The following is a 20247-nucleotide window of genomic DNA, read 5'->3' on the forward strand; positions in this document are numbered from 1 at the left end:
GAAAGAGAAGACAGAAGAAAGGGTGAGAAAGATCTTAGCATATCATTAGAAAAGTACTCAGTGAATGGGTACTGAGTGCTTTAGGTTTTCAAAGGAGAGAAGGATGAGTATACCAAGTCAATCAGAGCAAGATTTCACAGAGGAGATGAAAACTGGAGGGATAGGTAGGATTAGACAAGTGGAGGGAGGGTTTATTTATTCAGAGGCACCTTGTGAACATTCATTGAAGAAGCGTGTTCAAAGCTGCTGGTTGCCCATGGGATAATGACTTCATAGGAAATAAAAAGACATCCCCCAATATTTGGTCATTGTTAATTAAGTGGTCGAACAGAGAAGTTCCATCTTTATAATGTTAAAAATTGCCTATTTAAATGATTATAAGCAGCGTTCTCTTGAAGTAAGTAGCTGTAGCCTGACCCAATGGACAAACAGCTTGTGAGCAGATGCCAACCATTTGCCAATTTGAATGGTGCCTCTTCTTTATAGAACCAGCCCCATGTTAGGGCACGTGGGTTGGTGAGCAGAATGTGAGTGGAATTTCAGTTACCGCATGCTCCTATGTCTGAGTATCTCAAATTAATCCATGTTCTGATCATGGGGGGATCAGAAATCTCAGGTAGTGTTTAGGTTGGAAGGATGATACGTCTACACCGCCTCCTTGTACTGGCTTCTATGCACAATGCAGTATTGATATGTGAGAGGAAATGAGAACTAACTAGCATAAGTCTACAATTTTTATTATGGCCCGTATTCAGTATTTTAGTTGATAAAATGAGATGATATATATAACTAAAAGTGAGTGCTTGAGTTTTTATTATGTTAATACTCAAGATGTCATCTAAATGTAAAAAAATACATGTCTCCAGGCCAAGTCTAAAAGGACACTGGACAAGAAAGCAGGGTTGTTTTCTGTGTTCAGCTGGTACATTAAAGTCATTATGAAATGATTCTATTATATTAATGGAGGTATATCTATTACCATCAGCTTAAAGAACAATAGATGGCTACCCATCTATTACTGTAACTGCTGGAGATTATGTCTTACTACTTAAATATTGGCCAGCATAATTTTGCATACCTAAAAGAAAATTCAGAAGAGGCTATAGCAATTTAACATGATAAATAGAGATAGTCAAATAACTCTGCAGTGGTATCATATCACTCTGACAAACCTAACTTCATTTTGAGTTTACTCAATCTAATTTCACTTAAATTTTAAAATGTTTGATTTATATATACATCAGGATATTTTGATTACATGCATACATAAATCTCATAAAGGATTCATAATGTTTCCAAAAGATTTCAGAAGTGCAATGAGTTTTGAAATTCCCACCATCTTCTGACAAAGGTGCATAAGCCCTTGCCTGTTTTTTTTTCTAAACATTTTTATTGAGATATGTTACATATTATAAAATTCACCAAATTAAATGATTTTAATGTATGCAGAGAGTTGTGTAAACATCACTACAATCTAAGGTTAAAACATTTTTATCACCCATCAAAAATCCTTTGTCAATTAGCATTCACTCTGCATTTTCCTTGGGCTCTGTCAGCTCTAGACATCCTGGTCTATATTCTGATATCATAGAGTTTTAAATTCTTTACTTTAATAGAAAGGAACCATACAACATGTGATCTCTGGTGATTGTCTCCTTTCACTTAGCATAAAGTTTTCAGCTTAACAATAACCCACAACCTTCGGACCAACTAGCATAAAGTTTTCAAGGCTTACCCCTGGTGTACCATGTGTAAGTACTTAACTCCTTTCAATTGCTGGATAATATTCTATTGTGTGGACATATAATAGATGGCCTTTTGGGTTATTTCCACCTTTTGACTAAAATGAATAATGCTGCTATGAACATCCATGTGCAAGTTTTTGTGTGAATGTATGTTTTCATTTTTCTTGGATATATCAAGAAAAATTGCTGGGTCATGATAAAGCATGGTATCTCTATATTTTTCTTTATTCAGAACTTTCTAACTATTTTTCAAAGTGGCAGCACCATTTTACATTTCTGCTAGCAATGTGTGAGGGCTCCAATTTTCCCACATTCTTCTCAACACTCACTATTTTTCTTCTTCCCCCTTCTTGGTTATAGTCATTCTAGTGGGTATGGAGTGGTGTCTCATCCTGGTTTTCATTTGCATCTCTCAAATGGATAATGATGTTGAGCATGTTTCATGTGCTTACATGCTACATGAATAGCTTCTTTGGAGAAATGTCTATTTAAATTATTTTAAAACGAGATTAAAGTAACCAATTTTAAATTGGATTATTTGTCTCTTTCCTATCACGTTATGGGAATCCTAAACAGAAACTTGGGATGAAAGGAGGCCAAACAGAGACTGTTCTGAGCTTGATGTTTCCTGAAGACCCCCAGATGAATCTCAGCCATTACAAAATCTTTGTCTCTTGGGTCCTTCACATTTAGGTACTTTCCTCGGAAAATACCAATATGTCCTTGTTTTCCTGCTTTATCTGTTTCTTAATGTGATCCTTTTAGTATGTGTTCCTCCTACTTAGGCATCAAATGAGCTTTGAATACAGATTTCTAGCACCTTGTCTTTCTTCATAACATCTCCTCTCCTCCATTCTCCCTCTCCCAGCACAGTGCAGATGCCCATTATTGGTAGGTGGAGGGAAATCGACCTGCCATTATAAAGGCCAACCAAAACCTTGGCCATCTGGAAATAAGCTTTTAAGGGGAGATTATCTGTCAGTGTCCCTTCATGTGACCCAAGTGACTGAGTCTTTATGTTTCCACACAAACTGTTTTCACACAAACTCCTTTGTTCATCACAGGATACAGGTAACCTAGGGAGGGCGGGACCTTGTGTAAAGAGGTCACACCCTACAGCTGGAGCTGACCCTGAAGGAGCCTCAGGCTGGAGGCTCTATACTCACCACCTGCCCCCGCTGGGCAGCACATTCCCAAATGCCGCATGTATACCTTCATTGATATGATATTTACTAGTCGTGCCTTATTAAATCCCCTGGGTTTACAAACTACTTTGGACTATTGCACAGCAATGCATTGTGATTGCCTATTGGATTTATTATGGGGAATTCCTATCTACTGGACTCTTAATAAATAATGTTCTTTCAAGGGTTACCAATCTTATCTTATTTTTTAAATATGTTTTTTATAACATGGGAGGTGTGGGCGACTGGCACACCTCCCATGCTACACCACAAAATGTATTCTTTCTTACCATGAACAAATTGATGCATACTGAAATTTTATCTTTCAGACATTAATTTAAATGCAAATGTTTCTGAGAAGTAGCCCTGTAAGCTGGTACCATCTATTGACTTCTTGGTGAAACAACTTCTTTCCCTCCCCAAAAGAAGGTTTAAAATGGATCGGGAATGCATTAAACACAGGAGCCAAACAGCATGGTGCAGTGAGGGGATGAAGGGCACAAGCCAATGTCACAATTTTGTGTTGACTGTCTTGTCATCTTGTTATTTCACAGATGAGGAGAGCAAATTCCTGAGAAGTGAGATGCCTAAGTAGGACCCTCCAGCTGCGGAAGCCACACTGAGCCTCCTCCTCTGAATTATCCTTCTTGCCTCTCCTTACCAAACATGTTAAGAATTGAGGGTGACTGCCAACAGAGACAGAGTATTTCTCTTCAATATGCATGACGGTACTGCACCTGAAAAAAATCCTTTCTTTGGGTTTCACTTATAAAGAGAACAGAGCTGCAGTGCCAGGGGAGTGAACACATTGCCATGCCTGCATGGACTGTGAGAATAATGGTTTACTAGTGTGGGAAACACAAAACAACCTATCCAAATCTTAATTCTTAACCACTCAGGTGGGGATAATGAATCCTGCTTGCTTATTTCCCAGTGTGGCTGTGAAATTTTAAGAGGATCTAGTAAGTGTGCAATATATTTCCATGTAACAAAAAGCAGGCACTTATTTTAGAAATTCTCTTAGACCTGGTAATAAGTCAAAATATTAAAGAACTGGGACTGCCTGGGTCCTGGACAGCTGCAAGTTTTCTTCTAGCTGCACCATCGGTGTACTGGTATACTGGGTGAAAACCAGGCTTACCTTTAGGGTTAAGATCACTTCCCAAATCCCCACATGTATACTTTCATTGATATGATATTTGCTGGATGTGGCTTATTGAAGTCCACTGGGTTTACAAATTACTTTGGACTATTGTACAGCAATGCATTGTGTTTGCCTATTGGATTTATTATGGGCAATTCCTATCTATTGGACTCTTAATAAATAATGTTCCTTTGAGGATTACCAATCCTATTTTATTTTTTAAATATGTTTTTAATTTATTTTTTAGAGGGAGAGGAACAGAGAACGATAGAGAAATAGAAACATCATCAATTGGCTGCTTCCTGCATGCCCCCTAGGGGATTGAGTGCCCAATTTGGGAATGGGCCTTCAACCTTAACCAATTGGTTCCTGGGTCAAAGATCAACCATTGAGGCACACCAGTCAGGTGCCAATCCTATTTTCCACTAAGTATCTTATATATTTCAGATACTTAAGGGTTTCAAATGATATCTAGAAAATAAAGATCTAGAAAAACAATAAAAAGGTGCTCTAATAAAAGCAACACAAAAACAAAGGAGCAGCAACAAAACCAGTAGGTTATATGTGAAGCAAATGGCAAAGAGAGCTGGCATTAGGAAAGCATATGACCCAGCTATCTCAAGAGAGGGCCTGACTCTTGGCACTGGATGTTGATCCTTCATTAATTACTGGGTTTAGTGACTTCAGAAAGAATCCACAGTGAGCAAGCTTACTTTAGTCCTGCTTCCTATTCCTGTGCTTAAGCTAGCTGGGATCCCCCAGGCTAGTTTAAATTCTAGCAAAAATCACATACCAATGCAAACATTTACATAATACAGGATATTTATCTTGGCTCCAAAGAAATATAAGTATCTTTTAAAGTTCACATGACATTAAAAACATGTTTAAACTTGGGATATTGGTCTGTTGGAATTATTCCATATTGCTGTATTTGTGGTGATTTAGGATTTATTTATTTATTTATTTATTATAATAGTGGTCCTCACTCTTAGCATCTCATTCATTCTTCCACATTTATTGAGTAAGAAGTACGGTGGGGAGGAGGGGTTACTCAAAGGCCAAGAGACTTTATGCATCCTTTAATCATAGCACTGTACTGCCAAGGGCTAACTTGCTAGAAATGATTATCATGCTGTCCTTCCTGTAAAACATCAACTCTAATGACCTGCTGAGAGCAGGACCTATGCAATGACTTGCTTTCAAGGGAGGGCTGAATTCTTTCACTCTTCCCTGACCTCTCAATGAGAGCAGTGAAAGAACTAACAAGCCCAGGGTGTGGCTACAGAGAGAAAGTGCTTTTCTCTGGCCTAATTAACTCACTGTCCAAGCTAAGTGAATCAAACAGTTTGAAGAAACAATTCTCTTTCAACTCCTAAGGTAGGGTTGATCTGTGAAAATTACCTATGAGATTTGTGCCAAATTAGGTAAATTATATGAATAGAGGGCTAGTTCTTCACTAATGACAGATGAAAGGTCTCAAATTGGGGAAGAGACTCAAGTTTAAAAAATGTAATATCCAAATTTTCTGAAATTAGTAAAAATTGAGTGAATGTGGTATTCAATGTGTAGATATAATCACTTTAACATTCAGCAAAATATTATAACTAAAATTGTATTATTCTAAAACACATTCTATATAATATCTTTCCTGGGAAAGATATATTTTCTTTCTAATGCCTATAGTCCTTTTGTTTTGATAGAAAATACTTTTTATTCCTTTTAGACACATGCATTCATTCATTCATTGGACATTTATCAAGCAGGAAATTGCTGGTATGTGAAAATAAATAAGCTATAGTTATTTTCTGTCCTCAAGGAACTTACAACGTATAAAAGGATGGGTCATTAATTAATTTATCAATATGAGTTATTGAAAGTCTAACAAATGGGGAGCACATTCTCTAGTTTTATGAGATGTCACAAAGAGCTATGAAGAAGCAAGTTCAATCTTCATTCCCAGCACAGACTAAACACATTTTTTTCAGGGTGATGACATATTTCCATGATGCATGTATTTTTATGAATGTAACTTATCACTACATAAGGTTCCTTGACACCTATAAATGTTTAAAAATAGGTATTGACACCATAATAAAAAACTATAATTTCATTTTTTAGCTGAATATATACTATAATTAGTAGACCATAGTATGGCATGCCTTTTAAAAAATATGAAAGTCATGTTTATAGGGATTTAAAACAAAATGTCTTTGTCATTTTAAAGTAATAGAAGTGCTAAAGTACATGCTGAGTAATTTCAGGAGTGCTTTTTTTTTTTTTTTTGTAGTTGTCTAATTTAAATGATTCTTAATTTAAAAATGTGCTTTTGGCCAAGGCATTTGATGTTGAAAAGTGGCTATTCAGCATGCAAGAGACCATAAGCACTTTTCATAAGAATTTTTTTTATAGCCGCATACATTTAAAAATTTTTATTTACACAAAAACCTAATGGAACTGTTACTTTATCAGATCAATAATCAATGTTCTTAAAAGTCACTTAATTCAAATTTATGTAATATGCATTATGAAAAGATCTCAAATATATAAATACATATTTACATTATAAATCCTAGTGATTCCTTCATTCTGATTTCTCTCCCCAATGTATTCTTATGCAACATTATGATAAAAATATTTTTAAGAACAACACTGCTAGAATATCAAAAATATTATTGCATAAGTAAGTACATTAGAAATCACCTAAGGCTGTGACAATGCCACTAAAATAAAATAAAAATTCAGTTGAGTCTCCTTACTTGTAATTTTCCTAGTTACCAGCTCTAATGAATCAAACATTGTGTAAAGACAATAAGAAAATTCAAAGAAAATTGTAAAAGAGTTTATAATAAAATATTTTTAGTATCTTAGGTGGTTTTCAAAATAACTTATATGGCCCTTGTTGGTTATTACATAGATAAAAGGAAACCTGAAATTTTCTTGGAATCTGTGGGCATATGAATCTACTGTATGCTTCAATATTTAGAGTCAACAGCTACCTATCATAATTTTATAAAACTGATACCATTTTAATACTGCACACATATCAAGAACCTTTGGGGAAAACAAAACACTCATTAAACCTGTCTCTAAATTTCATATTTTATTTCCCTTTAGATTATGTATTATTTTTTGAGTTTTGAAAAAAATAAATGAAATTTATTTTCCAGCTCCATCTTAGAGATACATTTTTACTTCTCTGAGTTGTTCACTTAATTATTCTTTTTTTCTAAAATAAGCCCCAGGGAAACTTTATACAGCCAGCCTCTTATGAGTTTCCCATTTTGGGGGAGGATAAAATTTCCTTTATTCTTCCAGGTTTATTCAGTTAGTCTAATAATCAAATAGATATAAGATTGATTAACAAGGGAGAAATGACCAAATTTAATCACATACTAGTGTGTACATTTGGAACCCCACATTTAAGAGAATCAGAGACCACACATACATGGGAGATTCAGAGACAGAGAGGGAAAATGAGGCATGTTTGACATTCTGAGCTAAGCATAATAGGTATCTTGGGACTTCAAAGGGGAGAAAGGTCTTTTGAAGGATCATAAGAAGGGCAGATGTTCAGTAATTAGAGGTATGGTCTGCCTTGTAGGCAGGTCATAAAAAGTTATTTCTGTGCTAACTCTTATTATGGGCAAGGCCCTTAATTTAAATTCTGTAAGGGAGAGGTAAAAGTTTCTTGTGAGCCCACTGGGTCTCGATTGTCTTCAGCTCAAAATAATTCACATGCCAAAGTTGCACATCTTGGGAAGGCCTCTTCTGAACCCCTTCACCATACACAAAGGATATATATTGATATTTATCGTGGGATGGTGGGATATAATAAATGCATTCTCTGCTATGTCCCCCATCCGCACCTATAGAAAACCCCTAACAAGCAACTGTAAACTTTAAGAAATTTCTGGTTGCTGGCTTGTTTCCTTAAGTATTACATAAAACTTGGAATTCTTGATCTGGTTTTTCCTATTTTTTCAAAACCAATCTCCAGTGAATGAATTCTATCACACAAATATATATATATTTGTAGGTGATTTTTAATGACTTTATTTGAACTTACTTTAACTCCACCCCAAGACCAAACTTTGCAATTGTTGGTCTTCTTGGAAATGTAGTATTATAAGTTCCTTTTCCCTCTCATTTGCTTTCACCCTTTTCATTCCTTCTAAAGCCCTCTAAATCATGAATGGGTGATATGGGTGAAAGAAATCTATTTGGAATACAATCCCCCCTCCCCCCCAATTGCTTTTAACATTTTCTGTGTGTTTGCATATAAATGTGATATGGATTTCAGATATGGTTTTCTATCTGACATTTATTTTTTTTAGTATGTATGTGCTAAATCTTTATCTAAATCAGATAATCTTTTTCTGCCCTTTACAACATTATAAATTAACTATTATCTTGCTGAAATAAATTCCTTTGCACATTTTATGTATAAAGAGAATATTTCAACTCCATTCAAGAATAAATATTGAGTTATTATGTCCTATTGAGTAATTTATTGATCTTTAAAAGTAAAACAGCCAAAATAGCATTCAAAGGATTTTATTGTTAATTTTGGAAAGAATGTTTCAAAGTATTTTCTTTCTTCATGTAAAGGGATATATTATCACTTATGTCAGTAAAATAAGGATTCAGTAGGATCTGAGAGGATAAAAACCTGATACTCAAGGTATGTTATTATTAACTTGAAAATAAAAGTAAGAACACTCTGGCAAAGTACAGTGAATTTTGGTAGTTCTTATGACTGTTGTTTTGACTAAACATTGTTTAGGAATTTGTTTATCTCTTATTTCCAATATAAAATCACTACTTTTCAATCCCCAAAGTTAAGTAATCAAGTTAAAATTAAGGAATTATTATTATTGATTAAATATTTTATTTTAAAAATATTAATTATTATTCAAAGGAATAAAAGAGTTATGTACCTTTAACTTAATAATGATGTAGAAATATCTATATTTCAACTGCTCCTCAAGAAACAGTAATTTTGCTGAAACCAGTTTGGCTCAATGGATAGAGCCTCGGCCTGCGGACTGGAAGGTCCCGGGTCCATTCTGGTCAAGGGCATGTATAATACCTTGGTTGTGGGCACATCCCCAATAGGGGATGTGCAAGAGGCAGCTGATCAATGATTCTCTCTCATAGATGTTTCTAACTCTCTATCCCTCTCTCTTCCTCTCTGTAAAAAAATCAATAAAAATATATATTAAAAAAAAGAAATAGTAATTTCTGTGAAATTAGCAAGAATTATGATATATCTCACCTGTAAGGTAAAAGAGACACAAAGTTGTTATTACATAATGAATAATAAATAAAATTGTTTTATCATATTCTAGAGGCCTGGTGCACAAAATTTGTGCCCTGGGTGTGGGGGGCGGGGGGGAGTTGTGCCTCAGCCCAGCCTCCATCCTCTCCAATCTGGGATCCCTCTCACAATCCAGGACTGCAGGCTCCTAACCACTTACCTGCCTGCCTACCTGATTGCCCTAACCACTTCTGCCTGCCAGCCTGATCACCTCCTATTTGCTCCCCTGCTGGCCCAATTGCCCCAACTTCCCTCCCCTACCAGCCCGATCGCCCCCAACTGCCCACCACTACTGACCCAGTCACCCCCAACTGCCCTCTCATGCTGGTCATCTTGTGACAACATGGGGGTGGCCATCTTGTGATGACATAGGGGCAGGCATCTTGTAAGGGTATGAGGGCCAATTTGCATATTACCTCTTTATTATATAGGATAATAAGACAACTCATGGAACATTAGATTTATATATATATATTGCTGAAATTTTGCTACTTTTTGTAATTAAAGTCTCTAATTCCCTATGTAGAGTGTTTCTTTTGGACTTTATATTAATTCTAATGATCTAATAAATCTTGGCCAAGTTTGAAACCTTAGGTACCAACAGATCTCAAAGTTTGGTTACAGTTACCCTGGCAAGGGTAATTCTTCTACTCCATGTGTGCACATTGCTGTTACTTAACAAAACAGATGCTAAAAAAACAACTTGGCCAAGGAGTAAATTTATGGCTTCTTAGGATTTTGCCACAGGGGAGCACAGGCCCTTTGTGGTTAGAGGCATCTAAATAACAATAAGGCATTATGGTCACAAAGCAGGAAACAGACCTGGGCTGTCTTCAACGTTGGGCTATTGGGGTTTGTAACGGGAAACTTACGTCTCCTGCCAGACACATTATTTAAACATTTATAACCTGGTCACCATTATCACTTTAAACCACTTTGTGCATGAAGGTTAACATTTATGTGGCATGTCATATTTTATTATTAGGTGAAAACTTTTTTGACCAAGTAAAACATTTATCTTTAGTGGTAATTAAAGGCCTGACTAGTTAGAAACTTTATAGAGAACAAAATGAGCTAAGTGCAAAAACAAGTTTCTAATGCTGTTTTCAAAATTAAAATTAAAATTAAATAAATAAATAAATACATGAGATTCATGTAGTATTTCCAAATCAGGGAATTCACAACATCTTTAAAGTAAATTTAATGATTTCTTTATAAAACACTGCGAAACAACAGAGATATCCCTTCTGGGCAATGCATGTGATTATCAACATATTGCTCACCTCTTTGTTGTCCTTTCTTCTGTTGTAGCTTACTTTCAGTGAGTATTTTACCCTGGCAGCCCATCTACTCTGTGTACCCTCTGTTTATTAATCAATGCAACCTCATTCCCATCAATTCAGTGAAGGACCTATGAATATGTTTAACTTGGTATTTTAATGGATTAAATCTATTTGATTGGAAACAAAGTAGCAATTAAACCTCTACAAGATCATAATTATGCTGTGAATATTCACAAAGTACATTCTTAAGAGTAACTTTTGAAATTTTCTTCTAAGTCTATGAAACATCTCATTGGATTAAGAAAGATGAAAGATGATTTAAGGTGTCAGTTTTAGACAACAAAAAAAAAAAGGAAAGAAAAATAATCATGAAGCAAATGCTCATGTTGAAATGTGGACAGATTAAACTTATAGTGATTTAGGAGGTACCCTACATTTCTTTCCCTTTGCCATTCTTGGTCATATTAAATGAGCTTAATCTCCTACTTTAATTGCTATCTCTCTAGTTTGCTTTGCAGCCAGAAAACCCTAGCCTAGGAATTTAAATGTGTTGCTGAAGTAGGATTCAGGCTTTGGTATTAGTTCTAACTTTCACCCAAAGGAGATAATGGACATAAATCTACTTATTTGTCAAGCTTGCTTAGATGATTAATGGATGATAAAGCAATATATACTAATTATGTCATGAGAAGTGAATCTTACAGATAAGCCAAAAAAATTATCTTTGAATATAATTTTAGAGTTGGTTTTTTTTAATAGGGCTATTAAAATTGGGAAAAATACATTGGTTTAAGTTGAAGTCCTTTAATTTTTTTATGGAACTCCTATAGAACATTATTTCTTATAGCATTTAGAAATTTCTGTGTGCCATAATGATTTTTTTTCTTCTACTAGATTACATCTTCCTTGAAGGCCAAATGAATGTCTAATTTATGTTTAATCTCTATGTATCTGTAGTTCTTTATTCAAGGTAGTGATTCAAATATTTACTTAGTGCAGAGCTCATATGGCTTTTGCAAACTAGAAATAAAAGCTTGGACAATTGATGGTCAAGTATTGTTTAGTCTTAAAACCGACATGCTCCTTGAAGCATTTACCTCTCTTGTATCCTATTTGAAATAATTCCATTAATTGAGGAATAAGAAATGGTGGTTTTACCATAGGTCCTTGAAAAAAAGTAATATCCAAGGTCAATGCTTCTTAAATTCAAATTCAAGCAATGGACTAAACCATAAGTGGAAAAAAGTATCATGGGATGAAAGGTTTTATTTTTTAGTATATCTAAAAGTAAATAAATAAATCTGTAATTATTTTTTCTTCTTCAAGTGTTTAAAGATGAGATTAGGAGGGTATGCTAAGCCTTTCCTTGTCTGAATGCTCAGAAGGCCCTATGCTTTTACTAAAGGTTGTATAATTGTCACTGCACTTATAACAACCCTCAAGTCAATCATCATCTGCATCTCAAAGTTTTGAAGATGTTAATGATTGTGCTAAATTTTACCAAGCAATCCAAACTCTGGTCCTCAAGTTTGTTCAGGACTAGACCTATTCTAAAAGTAATTGTGTGAGGTGAGGTTTGACTCAAAACAAATAAAAAAAATGCACGTTGTATAAAAGGGATGGTGTCATTCTTCTTAACATGGAAACATACTTTGTCTTTTTGAAAAACTGGATGTACAATATTGAAATAAATAGTAAGTCAGTATATCTAAATTCTTATAGATAAATGTCCTCTAATCAGAAATTCCAAATAGAATTTAAGTGACATGACTTTTTTGTCAGTGCTCAAATTTAATTTTCTTTCTTTATACTCAGTAAACATTATTTACATCAATATAGTAATAAATATACATATTTAAAATAATTATCAAGATTTATTGAAACATGATAAATTATATAAAACTTATTTAGAAAGGGAACTCTTCCAAAGATTCAACTGGATCAGTTGTATGTAATACAGAACTGACAGTTTTTTTTAATTACTCATTTTGTCACATATTACTATATGTGTATTCATTTTCTACATATAAAAGCAATAAAATTATTAAATGGAAAACTATCTTCAAAATGCAGGAATGCCATAAATAGGAAGATAATAGAAACAAACAAGTAGTTTCATTCACTCTACAAAATTTCTTACATTTCAAAAAGACCTGTTCAAAGGCCAAATTGTCTCCAAATCAATAAACAGAAAATGCTGTCATATACCATACAGTGGTTTAGCCAGCAAGAAAGGGATTAGAAATAGAATAAAAAGAGACACTGACCACTTTATCCTAGCCCAATCTTTACTCACCCCCCTTCACTTAGGCTAGTACATGCCAAAAAAGCACCAAAAACAACCAATAAATGAAAGGAAACTCAAAGGTCACTTGGGGTCATTATTTTCACATACCTTTGAATAATGAGAGCATCATATGTCAGCCAGAGGAGAACAAAATGTCACATTCTCCAGCTAAAGGTCAGCCTCAGTCAAAGGTCACAGAAGGGAGGTCAGGAAATAACCTAAGAGGTTAGGCTGGGAGCACAAAGAAAGGTCACCAAATGTCAATGAAAGCATGCAGCTGTTTGGAGATGAAACAACTGAGGCACCCTTTTGTGCTGACATGAGCTAGAAAAAATGTCTCTTGCTGACATTTTCTTTTAGCTGGCAGTTTTATAGTGCATTGACATTAATGTACCCAACCCCAAATTTGCCTTTTTAAAAGCAACAGTTTGGAAGTGAAGTGCAGCAGTTCCCAAAGAGTCATAACTGTGACATTTTTATTTCAAATGATTAATACAGCAGTGGACTTCTAATTCCAAGTTCAGATTTCATTGGAGCTCTTTCGTCGTGACAATGTACAGGGAGTAGGCCTGAGGACAGATAGCAATCAGCAACCAGAATTTTCATATTTTTAAGAACTGTTATTATTCTATTAACTAAAAGGTACTCAGAAGTCCCCACCTGCTATAGGGCAGGAAGATATAAATGATTTCACATTTTTCTGAGCTTGGCAGTTGGCAGTTTTTGATCTAGTAATAAAATCTATTCAAAGAAAGAAAAAAAGGACTGACATTTGCAATTTCAATTTGAAGGAATTTGTGCAAAACACGTGCAGGATAAATTTTGTCTATCTGAGTATTAAGCCCTTCTTCAAAGTACTAAATTCCACTTTAAATACCAGCTCTCCGACTAACAATGCTCAGAGGTAGGGGTAATGCTACCAAGTACACTCAGACATCAGACTCCATTGGAAAGAGTTCAGGAAAAACAGGCACCTTATCTTATAGTTGATCCTTACTAGCAGCTTCAGTTTCTGTGGGTGTGTGGGTCTATTTTATACACACCCCACACCTGATATTGATCCAACATTAGCAGCTATTTCTAGACAAGGATGGAGCAACTTCCTCTACTGATTCACAAGCACAAAACCGTGTTTTAAATGCAGGATGTACTTTTCCATCCGAAGGGCTTCAACAAGTGGCCCCAACTTATGACTTGGTCAGCTCCACTTTCTCCCCCAAATCTTTTTGAAACAGTAGTGCCACCTTCTTAAAGTTACCTTTGTTCCAATGCTACATGTTCTTAAAAGAAATATCATTGTGCGTTTTTATACTAAAAATAATAATAATGAAAGTATGTATGAAAGAAAACCATGAAGCCTTTTTCAAAAGAGAAAACTCTTCCTAAAATCTCTATTCCAGAGTGTTCTTTATTTTGTTAGTTCCTTCATAAACCCCAGGGAATTTGCCAAACAATAATGCTTACCCCAGGATTATTTCAGGGCTCACCCAGAGGTAAAACCACCTCGCTACCTAATGGACACTAGACATATGAAGCCTGTCAGGAGAACATCATAAATCCTGGAGATGGGAAGGGAGGGGGCAGGGAGAGTGGCACAAAGCCTTCACAATTATTGTAGAAGAGTTATTTAACACACCAGGAAAGTGCTTTTAATAAATGAAGTTGGTGACTTGATCATGTCATAGTTGATCTATACAGAGGTTGCTGAACTTTCTTTAAAAAGTCTTTTTTATGCTGGGTGCTTTCCTTATGAAATTTTCTATACCTCTATTGTATGAAATGGATGTAGAAGCAGCTGATTGAGAAATGGCTAAGGTCAAAGTTAATAAGGAAAGCAGAAGCTCTAAAAGCAGGCTGTCATTTTTTTGCCTTACAGTTCAAGAGATGCCATATGATTTGGTCATAACATATTAGTGTTTCTGACACTAGGCTTTTTAAAAATCTGCCTTCAAATAACTGATACTTGGGCAAAATAAATGTAAAAGGTGCCCATTGCTGGAATTACAAAAATGAACTTTCCCCTTCTTATTTTACTCTTGGGCCAGCCTTTTATCTTTAAAGATAGAATGATGGAGGAGCAAGTTTGGAGATAAGTAAAATGATAATTGCAGCCTTGGAGGGATCAAATTTTGTCTTAAAATATCAGAATCAGAGAAGTTACAGGATACAGAAGCTTACGGGAAGTAGAGAAAAGGGTGGAAATGTAGAATTAGGTGCTCCTTTGAGGGGAAAAAAAAGCAACATATTCACATATCAACAAATACCAAATGGCACAGCTGTTTTGGAAAATGTCTTGTATCCCCTGTTTTTCTGGATCCCTAATATTTTAAGTTGTGAGTGTCTCTGGGTTATTTTGTCTCACAAAACAATATTACATTCCCATTAAATCGACGAATGGGTTTGCTGTCCCATAAGGGATTTAATTGAAACTTGGAACACAGTGAGGTTCATCAGATAAACACTTGCCAAGTTTAAGATTAATATCTACTCTAAAGGCTGGTATAGCTTCTCTGAAAAACTAGCCCCTTCATCTTCAGATGTGATCAAGTTTAGCTTTATAGGAAACTCTTGGGTTTTAAAACAGAACCACATTTGGCAGAAAATAAACACTAAAAACAAAGCAAACCAAAAACCTGAATGCAGCGAAGGAAAACAGAACTCTCACTTGATTTTAGAAGATTAGAAAAATCCACAGTTATCTTATTTAATGTACATGGTACTCTTTGACAGAAAATAAATTGAAATCCCAGTACCTGGAACTCATGTACTTACATACTTACATGAAAATTATTCTTTAAATGCCTTGAAATAATTGTCTCTTATGCTTTATTTTAACTTGACATCGTTTTGTTTTGTTTATTTTGTTTTGTTCTGTTTTGTTTTGTTTTGTTAAGTCATGGCTCCTTCTCTAGTATCTGAACCTGTGCCAAACTAAATGTCAGTGTCTCTAAAAGAAAGATTTAGAGTTCTTTTTGGAGCAGATAGAAATCTCAAATGACAAACACATTTATTCCAAATGCCTTTCCTGCAGGTGTGACTTACCTCAGAACAAGGTCAAACAATGCAGCAGAAAGAGCTACAATTTGTTTGGCCTGACACACGGGGCAGTAGTTCCCTTTGTGATTCTTGTATCATCATTCCTTGGTGAGAGCAAGGCAAGTGCTTACTTTCAGGTAGATAGGGCTGGTAGCCTTACTTGCCACAGAGAGCTGCTGTGCATTTCACTTTATGAAAAGCTTCCATTTGACTTGAATGCTGTTAAAACATTGCAAGGACAAGATTTGAAATCTTTCCTTGGGCCAAATTCTGGTGAAAAGCTCACCCCATCCTCCTCTTGAAACAACTCTTATTTGCCTTTTAGCTAAACTTTAGCAACCACACACTGCAGCCGAGTGGTGGTGTGGCACAGAGGTGGGAGGTGCAGGCAGGGCCCAGTCTCCTCATGCCCATTCTTTCTAAGAGCAGGGTATGAAAAGATAGAAGGAGCAAGGCATGGGGATGTTTTTACACTCAGTCAATAAACCTTCACTGTTCACCTATTCAAAGGCAAATTCATTCCTAGGTACTGTGGACACAAAGTCATGAAGTCATGCTTCCAGTTGTCAAGGTGTTTGATAGAGAATAAACCAGCCAGAACACAACTTTCCTGGAGGTCTCATTGAACCTCCTGCTATTAGACTTGGCTTTCCTCTTGAGTTGCCCTCACTCTGGGGACCAAGGAGACAAGGCATGTATCTCAGTGCAAGCAATTTCCTCTCTCCCTGTCTCATTACTGTCCCCTACACTGACCCCACAGGATCACACACTGATGGCTTAGAAGATGCATCTAAGATTGCACTGGGGATTTTAAGGATATAATCTCTATGTGTTACATGAATAGCATAAGTTTATTTTCAGATTTTTCAGTGAACTTAGCAGACTTTTCAGAGCCATTCTCCCTTAGGCACAGTCCTTTAACCTTACAGAATTCTTTTAGAATTGAAAAAGGAATTTCTCTCAGCCTGTTCTCAGTCTTAGCAACAAGCCAAAACACCACAGAGAACTGCCTGCCCTGTTTTTGTTCCCTTCTTTAGATCTCTTTTCTTGACAGTTACATCACAGCATCTGAACCTACCTGCACCTGCCCACTGTCTACTTGTCTGGCTTTTCTGCTGGAGGCTATTTCTAGTCCTCTCTCTAACCTATTGCCTTTGACTTGCATGACCTACCTCTGCATTTATAAGGCAATCCTAATAGATTCCCACCACATGTTTCCAACAATGAGAATTACATTGATTTTGAAACTCAGCTACACTCTTAGAGAAACTCCATGAGTACACTCAATCACCCAATTTAGGGAAATAAGACTTCTTTGACAGAGAAAAAAGGAAATGACCTATTTTAAACCAAAGTACTAAAAAGTTCTACTTATCCTTATTCCAAATGTGAAAAAAGAGTCATAAAAAAAGGAACACTCTCCTTTTGTAACCCTTCCATTAGAGGAATGAGCAATACATAGTTAATAATGTTCAATTTATTCATAAGACAAAAGGGTAATTTTTTTCTTTGTGACTTTCTTGCAAGAGGCCCTTTGACAAGAATTTTCTGAAGTTATAAGACACAATTTTTTTACATGAGGTCTGCAAGGGTTCTTTCACCCCTTCTAGTGTTTTTCCCTGTCCTTTTTATCTTTCCCTTCTAAATGAGATGGATGTCTGTGTACATTTTTTTTTCAAATACAAATATAGAATGGCATATAAGATCCATATTACCTAAGACAAATTAAAAACAATCTCTAACCAAGGCTGGTCTGCTTCTTGATCTTAGCTGAATACAGAATTTACCCTTCATAGGGTTTAAATGAAAGCATTCATGACAGGAGTCTTTCCAGAAGTATAGACAAGGTTTCAGGAGCAAATAAGGGCTAGTAACTTGACCAGGGACTAGCAACATTATCACTTCTTAGGCTGAAGGGCAAGAAGAAGAAATGTTACCAAAACCTAAAGAGAGCTACAGTATTGGAGGAATACCACAGCTGCCCAGAATGAAACACTAAAGGAGGGGAGGCGCAGGGAAGAAATACTCTGGCTTTTCCCTTTTCCAATATATGAATCTCTTGCTAGTACATCCTATGGGCCAAAATAAAATCAATAATTTGCCAGCAAAAAGAGCTATTGCAGGGGCTAGCATCCTGAGCCACAGAGCAGAGAACAGATGGGCAGAGAATGAATTTGGGGTGAACATAGAATAATTAGTACTAAACTTCCCCTTTAAATAGTTAAGGAATAAAGTGATTTCGTCATAGGGTCTATAACTAACTTTTATGAATTTAGAGAAAGCTCCTATTTGGCAAGCCCATGCTATAAATTATATTGTGTTGCCTCCAATTCATATATTGAAATCTTAACACTCTCTCCCCACAGTGTAACTGTATCTGGAGATAGGGTCTTCAGGAGGTAATTAAGATTAACTGGTGTCATAAAGATGGGCCCCCCAATCCAACAGGATTATAGCTATACAACAAAGGATAAGAGGAATATCTCTCTCGCTCCTCCATGTGGGAACACCAGGAAAAGAGCCATCACCAGAAATGGAATCAGCCGGCACCTTGACTTTGGACTTCTTGGCCTCCAGAACTGGGAGAAAATAAATGTCTGCTCAATCTATGCTATTTTATGGCAGTCTGAGCAGACCAATACAGCAGGGCCATGGATTAAGTATATAGTAGAAGAGAATGCAGGTTTTGAGTCATATAGACTAGGATATTAAAAGTTACTCTCACTTACCAATAATAGATTTTGAGAAATATTCTGAACCTAAGTGTTTTCTGGCTTGAATAATGAGTACACTGATTTCTACATCATTGAAATTTTAATAAAATCATGTCTTTTTTGCATATTTTCCTTCTAATGTATTTTTCTTTTGCCTGAAATATCACCATTAGAATATCCTTTAGTGATGGATTGTTGCAAAAAAAAAAAAAAAAAAAAAAAAACCTCAGTTTTTTTAAGATATCTCATAATGACTTCATTTTCATTAGTTTCACTGAGTATACAATTCTTTGATAGCTATTTTCTCAACTCTTTAAAGATATTTTACATAATTTTCTGGTTCCCATTGTAGCTTCTTTCATTCCTTTGTAGGTCTTTAGTTTTTGCTTCGTGTGTGTGTGTGTGAGAGAGAGAGAGAGAGAGCGCCATAATTTCACTGTGTGGTTGTCATCCAATGGTCTATGGTAGTTAGCTCCAAATCAAGGCCAAGAGAAATGTCCAAATCAGGGTGTGGGGAAGAAAGACACTTTATTCTGTACAAACAACTTAATGGTGACACAGCATGCTGTGAAAAGAGGACAGCTCTGAGGCGGCCCTGGGGCCAGGCCCCTCTCTGGCTAGCCAGCTCTGCTCTGCTCTGCTCAGCTCTTCACTGATCTGCTCTGTGCCCATCTGCTCAGTGCACTAGTCTAGTCTCTGGCCTGTACTAGTTGGCTCTGCTCTGTTCCTGCTGGTGTTTCAGCTAAGCCAGGACAAGGCAATCTTTAGTCTTCGGTGGAAAGGGAAAGCTACCTTATATGGACAGAAGAATTTGCCCCTGGTCCTTGATTAGACTGTCCTCATGCAAATGAGTACTCAAAATTCTTACAGTTTTGGTTTTTTTAAAAAGATTTTTAAATTGATTTTTATAGAGAGAGAGATTAGAAGGAATGGAAGAGAGAGAAACATCAATGTGAGAGAAAAATGTTGATTGGCTGCCTCCTGTACACCCTAAACCTGCAACCAGGGCATGTGCCCTGACTAGGATTTAAACCAGCAACGATTCATCCAGAGAGACGGAATGGTCCAAAAGGCACTGTCCTAATTGTTTAAAATAGAGCGCTCTGGTTGGTCAGAACTGCAGACCTCCAATTGGATAGGGAAAGCCTCATCCTATTGTTTGAAGTAGGATTCCAGGAACTCCTCTATAAGGGCTGGTTCAGAGGGCAGAAACAGTGCAGGCAGGCAGTTCATGTGAAGTGCAGTTTATGAGAGTGGTCCCTGTGCAAAAATGGCTGCTATGTTCTAGGTTTTTAAAAAAATCAATTTGAAGTCCATTAGTCCCCAGCGTCCCCTTTTAGTAGGTGTCTTCTTTCTTAGGGTTCATGGTGTCCAGGTGCATGGTTTATCATTGGCTGTTGTTACATTCTACATAGGTTTCAACAAGTTTTCCTGCAAATGTGTTCAAGTATTTCATCAATATTGGAAAAACTGAAACCATTATTTCTTTCTACACTGACTTTTCTCCATTCCGTATATTCTCTTATAAAATTCTGAC

The sequence above is a fragment of the Pipistrellus kuhlii genome, unplaced genomic scaffold (assembly GCF_014108245.1).
Source record: "Pipistrellus kuhlii isolate mPipKuh1 unplaced genomic scaffold, mPipKuh1.p scaffold_m20_p_2, whole genome shotgun sequence".
NCBI classification, from domain to species: domain Eukaryota; kingdom Metazoa; phylum Chordata; class Mammalia; order Chiroptera; family Vespertilionidae; genus Pipistrellus; species Pipistrellus kuhlii.